The 6,000-nt window shown below is 45.3% G+C and overlaps 1 protein-coding gene across 1 annotated transcript in view; it reads left to right on the top strand.

The window, feature by feature from the left end:
• The first annotated feature begins 691 nt into the window (after positions 1–691).
• The window catches only part of LRRC37A3 (leucine rich repeat containing 37 member A3), a 118,809-nt gene continuing 113,500 nt past the window's right edge, over positions 692–6,000 (top strand). Inside the window, exon 1 of the transcript XR_010021859.1 lies at positions 692–712. The gene's annotated coding sequence lies outside the window, so the exon portion shown is untranslated. The remainder of the gene's footprint in view (positions 713–6,000) is intronic.

Genomic DNA, 6,000 nt, shown 5'->3' with positions numbered 1-6,000 from the left:
CATAGGTTCCATAGAGAGAGTGCAGCCTAGTTCCAGAGACCCGAGCCAGGCTCCTACCAAGTGTAACGCACATGTCAGTTCAGTGCAGACATCAGGTCTAACTCTAAAGCGAGAATGAAGCGAGTTCAGCAGAGAGCGCAGGTTGGCTCAAGAGCGCAAGCAGGTACCTGGTGAAGGTAAGTTCCGTGCACAGTTAAGCCGACACCCCTCAGCCAGGGCAGCGCAGGCCGCCTCCAGGACAGTCAGCAACGACCCCGCCTTCAGCCGGGATTTGGCGTCTGTGGTTTCTTTGCGTAAGGAACATTCACTGAAGGGGCTGGCTCCCAGTTATGGAACATTAGTCTTGGACACGCTGAATCCGTCTCTTCCTGGAGCGTGTTCGTTGGTCAGACCCTATTGCACGCACCAGGTACATTCAGGAATTTCCTGTCCTCTCTCCTGAGCAGACCCAGCCACTGGATTTGCATGAGCCTGCACCTTCTGGTCACATTTTCCCCATGTGGATGCTAAAAATAAGTCTAAGTGGCAACTGTAACTTTCCTCCAGGGAAGAACTCAGAGGAGGGGGCCTGAGACCTTAGGGAGTGGCTGGAAAGCCGGAGGCGTGTCCTGGAACCCAAGCAGGGAAGCCGAACACCTTCTGTGTCAACATCATCGAATGGAGACTGTGAATGTAAAAGAGAAGTCCCAGAACAGAAGCCAGGTGAGAGAAGGTGAGTAGGGATGCCTCGAGTGGGGTGACCTGTGAGTCGAATCTTCAAGACGGGGTAGAATTTGATCAGTAAGTGACGAAAGACAACATGTTAGATGACGAAAACAAAAAACAGAACAAGGGTGTGAGTGCAATTGGGGTAGGGCTGGGCCAGAGGGTGTTGTGGCCGTGGGTGCAGTTGGGGATGGCTGACCGTGGGTGCAACTTGCTGTGGTCTGGGCCCATGGGTACAGTTAGGATGGTTGGGCTCACGTGTGTAGCTGGGGGGTGGGGGGTCCTGGTCCCATGCGTGCACCTGGGTGGGGGCTGGGCCCGTGTGGGTAGTTGTTGGGGCTGGGCCCATGGGTGCAGTTGGGTAGGGTCTGGGCCTGTAGGTGCAGTTGAGTAGGCTTTGGTCCGTGGGTGTACTTTTGGGGGTGCTTGGTCCCTGGGTGTATTTTGGGGGTCACTGGTCCCGTCGGGGACTTTGGCAGGTATTGGGCTCTTGGTTGCACTTCGGGGAGGGCTGGGCCAGAGCATTCTGTGTCTGTGAATGTATCCTGTTCTTCTGAATGTATTCTAGAGAAACAGACTTAAGCTAAAATAAGTTAAAATATATAGTTATGACATGTTTCTTTCCAAAAAATTTGAATGCCATCTGTAAGAGTGAAAATTAATTTTCTCAATTTGTGTGGCTTGAGTTGACCATCATTAAACCATAAAAAAAAAGTCCTCTTGCAGCATTTGACTATCTGAATCCTTCCTGAGTTTCAACTGAGATCTGGCAGATAAAAACACCGAAAGTAGTACACTTAGCAAGCCCTATAGAGAAACCTCTGTTCTTTAATGGCTAACAATTTAAAGCAAAGTGTCCCTTGAACTATTAGTTTGATAATCAATATTATTTTTGATAGAATTCACAACGAACTGTCCTTCATTTCTCTTTTTTCAAAATATAGCACATTTACAAGGTAGTGGTCCTTCCTACTACTCCAGTCACTCAGTTGATCAGAGATGAAGATGCTGGAACTGCCTTGGCATAGTATTAAGAGTCACAGTATCAGGAAAAATGAGAATATGAGAGTAGTTTTGTTACTTTAGAGCAAAGAACCCACCCCATGGGAGTGCCTGGAGGATACTGCCTTCACTAAAGTGCTGAGGGGGACACTCACTGGTGGTGGGGGCACTGATACCACTGAGCAGCTGTGGGGTGGCTTCCTCTGTATTCCAGGGCTGACAGTAGAGATGCTGCTATGGAAATGGCTGCCTACTTTCAACAGGATGGTAGGGTTCCAAAATGGCAGACATCACGTGGGGCACTGAAGTGTCAGTTGGTAGTGATTACTGTAATGGACAGCAAGGCTAGACTGGCAATTAAGGTATCTTACCCCACAGGGGTCTGTGGTGATAGCGAATAGCACATGGTGCTCTGAGGGATGAGATAGACAGAGAGCCAATGAGAGTACTACTTGGCTAGTACACGTCAAGAAAGAAGTCTGGAGCTGGCGAGTGAATTTTAGATAGTTTCCCACTTAAATGGAGAATCATGGTCTTTCACCAAGTTTCTAAATCTAAGTCAGTTCCCAGACCCAGAGCCCATTGTTTGAAGGGAGACCACGTCCCTTGTTACAGACTCTTGCAATGCCACCACAAGTGAATATTCCCCCAAGGGAGCTGTTGCCATTTAACATGGTAACTAACTGCACACAAAGAAGAAAGAAAAAATTCTACCCAAATCTTATTTTCCAGAAATGACTGTTGTTAATCTTAAGTGAGCATTATTCCAGGAATTTCTATGAGAGATAAATAAATAGACGGATAAGTAGATCGACAAAAGCAATTTTTTAGATACAGGACCATGCTAGTCATTTGGCACTTTCATTAAAATATTAAATTTAATTTTAATATTAAAAAGTTGAAATTGGGGCTTCCGGTCAAGATGGAGGAACAGACCATCCCCAGCATCACTCTCTCCCACAAATCAACCAATTTACAACTATAAAAAAGCAGCAACAGCCAAGCTGGGGCCTCTAGAGCTCAGGGGAAGAGCAGGAGAGACCTATGGAGTGCATGAAGGCAGGAGAAGCCACGATGAGAGAAAGAAAAAACTGCTCTGACCATTTTGTGCTGCAGCCGCTTTAAGGCTGGAGCTGCTGAGCACACAGAGCAGGAGCTGGCAAAAGCCGCAGCTGTGCCCTTCAGATGGAGTTGCTTAGAGGCAGCAGGGGAGAAGAGGGCTGTGGTGGCCTCCAGGCCAGCAAGACCACTAATAGGGTTCCTGAGGACCCACATATGAGTGAGGGGCCACAACAACTGAAAAAATGGAGCCACTCAGAGGCTGGTGAGTCATCGCAAGGGACTGGTGCACAGCCTGTCCCACGGGAAGTGTTTGCAGCAGGGGCGGTGGGGAAGACAGGCCCATTGGGGGAATGCTAGGGCATAGCAAGGACAGCTGATCTGCCCCCCAATAAGCGCAGAACCACTCAGAGGAGACTGGTCAGGAATATAGAATTCCATGGGGTGCAGTTTGATGAAAAGACTCAGGCCCAGATCAGAGTTTCTTTGTGTGTGTGTGTGTGTGTGTGTGTGTGTGTGTCTGTGTGTGTGTGTGTGTGTGTGTCTGTGTGTGTGTAGGCCCAGATCAGAGTTTCTTTGTGTGTGTGTGTGTGTGTGTGTGTGTGTGTGCAGGCCCAGATCAGAGTTTCTTTGTGTGTGTGTGGTGTGTGGGTGGGTGTGTGTGTGTGTGTGTGTGTGTGTGTGTGTGTGTGTGTGTGTGTGTGTGTGTGTGTGTGTGTGTGTCCGTCCGGCCCTTGGCTTGGTGTTGCCTGCACTGCGCTCAGCCAGTGAGTGCACCGGCCAGCTCTATATAGGATCCGAACCTGTGGCCTCAGCGCTCCCAGCGCTGCACTCTCCTGAGTGAGCCATGGGTTCGGCCCCCAGATCAGAGTTTGTACACAACCCAGGTGCATCGAGTCTCTGGAGAGCCGGAAGTACCTATAAAGTCAACCATTATAACCTGGGCTGCACAAAAAGCCTTCCCTAGGGAATCAGCAGCAAAGCAGCAATTTAGCTCAACCACAGGGCTCAAGTGCTGGTCCCCACAGGAAATTCCCCCATTTTAGAAGTAAGCAAAGGACAAAAAATTAGTTCCAGCTCAGAAACACCGCCAGCGCCTCGGGTCTGCCCAGGACATGCGGCACGGAGCCAGGGATGGACCCTCCTTCCCACAACCGGGCAGACCACGCCAGTGCCTCAGGGCCCTCCCTGGGACCTGAGGTATGGAGCAGGCAACTGGACCCCCTTCCCACAACCAGGCACACCACCAGCACCAAGGATCATGCCAAAAACATCCATGTGGGTAGCCCATCACAGCCACCAGAATAACCATGGCTGCCGCAAAAGCAGCTAGACACCACAACCACCACACAGCTGGTCCACCAGCCGCTGGGGTGCATTGACGTGAGGAGAGTCACCAGCAGAGATAAAGAAAAGAAGAGGATCTCTCTCTCCCCAAAGCCCATTTCAGAGTGACAGAAGAAGCATATGCTCTATGATAATATTGGGGGACTTGATCACACCTGTCAGCATTAGACAGATCATCTAGGCAACAAATCAACAGAGTAACCATTATTCTTTCAGAAGGAGAGAAGAAATCTAGGTTTATCAGAGGGGGGAGGGGGAAGAAGAGGGGGATGAGGAGGAAGAGGGGGATGAGGAGGGATTGGACAAGGGACATAAAGAATAATTACGATTTGTAACAATATATATGCTAGTAATATTGATTTGATCAACATATCTCAACATTGAACCCCCAAAATACGTATAATCAATTTTGATTTAATAAAAAAAAAAAAACTGTAATGCAGGGATCCAGGGTGTGCTAATCAAGAGGATATATCAGCACAGGTTAGGGAAGGACTGATCAGGAAAGGATTCCTGGACAAGGTAACATTGAAGCAGTGCCACAAGGAATGTTTGCAGTCAGATTTATTGAGGCATGATTTATATGCAATAAAATGTACCCATTTTAATGTACAGTTTATTGAGTTTTGACAAATGCATACAGTCATATAACCACCACCACAGTCAAGCTATAGAATATTTCCTTTACCCAGAAAGTCCTTTGTGCTTCTTTGCAGTCATGCCCATCTAACATCACCACTGATCTGAATGCTGCCATTACAGATTAGCTTTGCCTTTTCTAGAATTCTGTGTAAGTTCTACATACATACACTATATGTTCTTTATACACTGTAGTGTAGAATCACAAACTACTATATGTTCTTTTGTGTCTGGCCTCTTTCACTGAGCATAACGTTTTTGAGATTATTCTAAATTCTTCCATGTATCAGTAGTTTGTTTCTTTTTTTGTTGCTGAGTGATATTCTATTTCATGAATCCATTCACCTATTGGTGGACATTTGAATTTTTTCTAGTTTTTTTGTTATGAATAAAGCTGCTGTGAATATTTATATACAAGTGTTCTTGTGGATATATGTTTTTCAATTCTCTCAGTAAGCGTATGCTCATAAGCTGCATAATTATAAAAAACTGCCAAAAATTTCCTTAAAAAAAAAATGAAATTGGTTGAAGAAACACAGGAAACCAAAAGATTTCTGAAGTTTAGAAAAACATTTCTTTACCACGTAAGAGATGATTTCCTAGAATGTTAAGAAATAAACATTAAAAATACCATTGAAGTTAGAGTTATTTTTAAATTTTATGGCTCAATTTTGACGCAGTAGTTACTCCCTACTATATAAAGAAAACTCACTTGCTTACACTTCGTTCTACCCACTCTACCACTCTACTTTTTCAATTATTAGTATTATTTATACATTTTTGAGCTTTGTAACATTTATATTCTGTTCTATAATTCTATGAGAATTCATAATTCTTGCAGTTATATAGACTTAGTTTTTTATTTAAATCTGTCATGTGCTCACCTCCAGGACTTTTAGCAAAACTTCTTATCTGAGTACTTTGTTTTTATCTGTCTATTGACTACTTGAGATTTCATCATTAAGTAGCTTTTTCCGGAAGTGCTTATAGATGTTATATTCACTGCGGTTTTGCGTGCCTGAGAAGGTCTGTGTTCTCTTATTTGTGAAGAAGAGATTGGCTGGGCGTAACATTCTTTGGTCATCCTTTCATTCCTGGATCTTTGTACACATTGTCCCATTGTCTTTTGGCACTAAGCATTGCTCTTAACACAGCTTCTGTAGTCATCCTTTGGTTGCTTGAATTTTATCCTCAATTGTTCTTTTTTTTCTTTTTTTTCAAGAGTGGTTTGGGTATCATAGTCCTTGG

This window comes from Cynocephalus volans, chromosome 16, assembly GCF_027409185.1.
Source record: "Cynocephalus volans isolate mCynVol1 chromosome 16, mCynVol1.pri, whole genome shotgun sequence".
Taxonomy (NCBI): Eukaryota; Metazoa; Chordata; class Mammalia; order Dermoptera; family Cynocephalidae; genus Cynocephalus; species Cynocephalus volans.
Note: the sequence above shows the minus strand (reverse complement) of the source record. Positions and strands in the feature narration are given on the sequence as shown.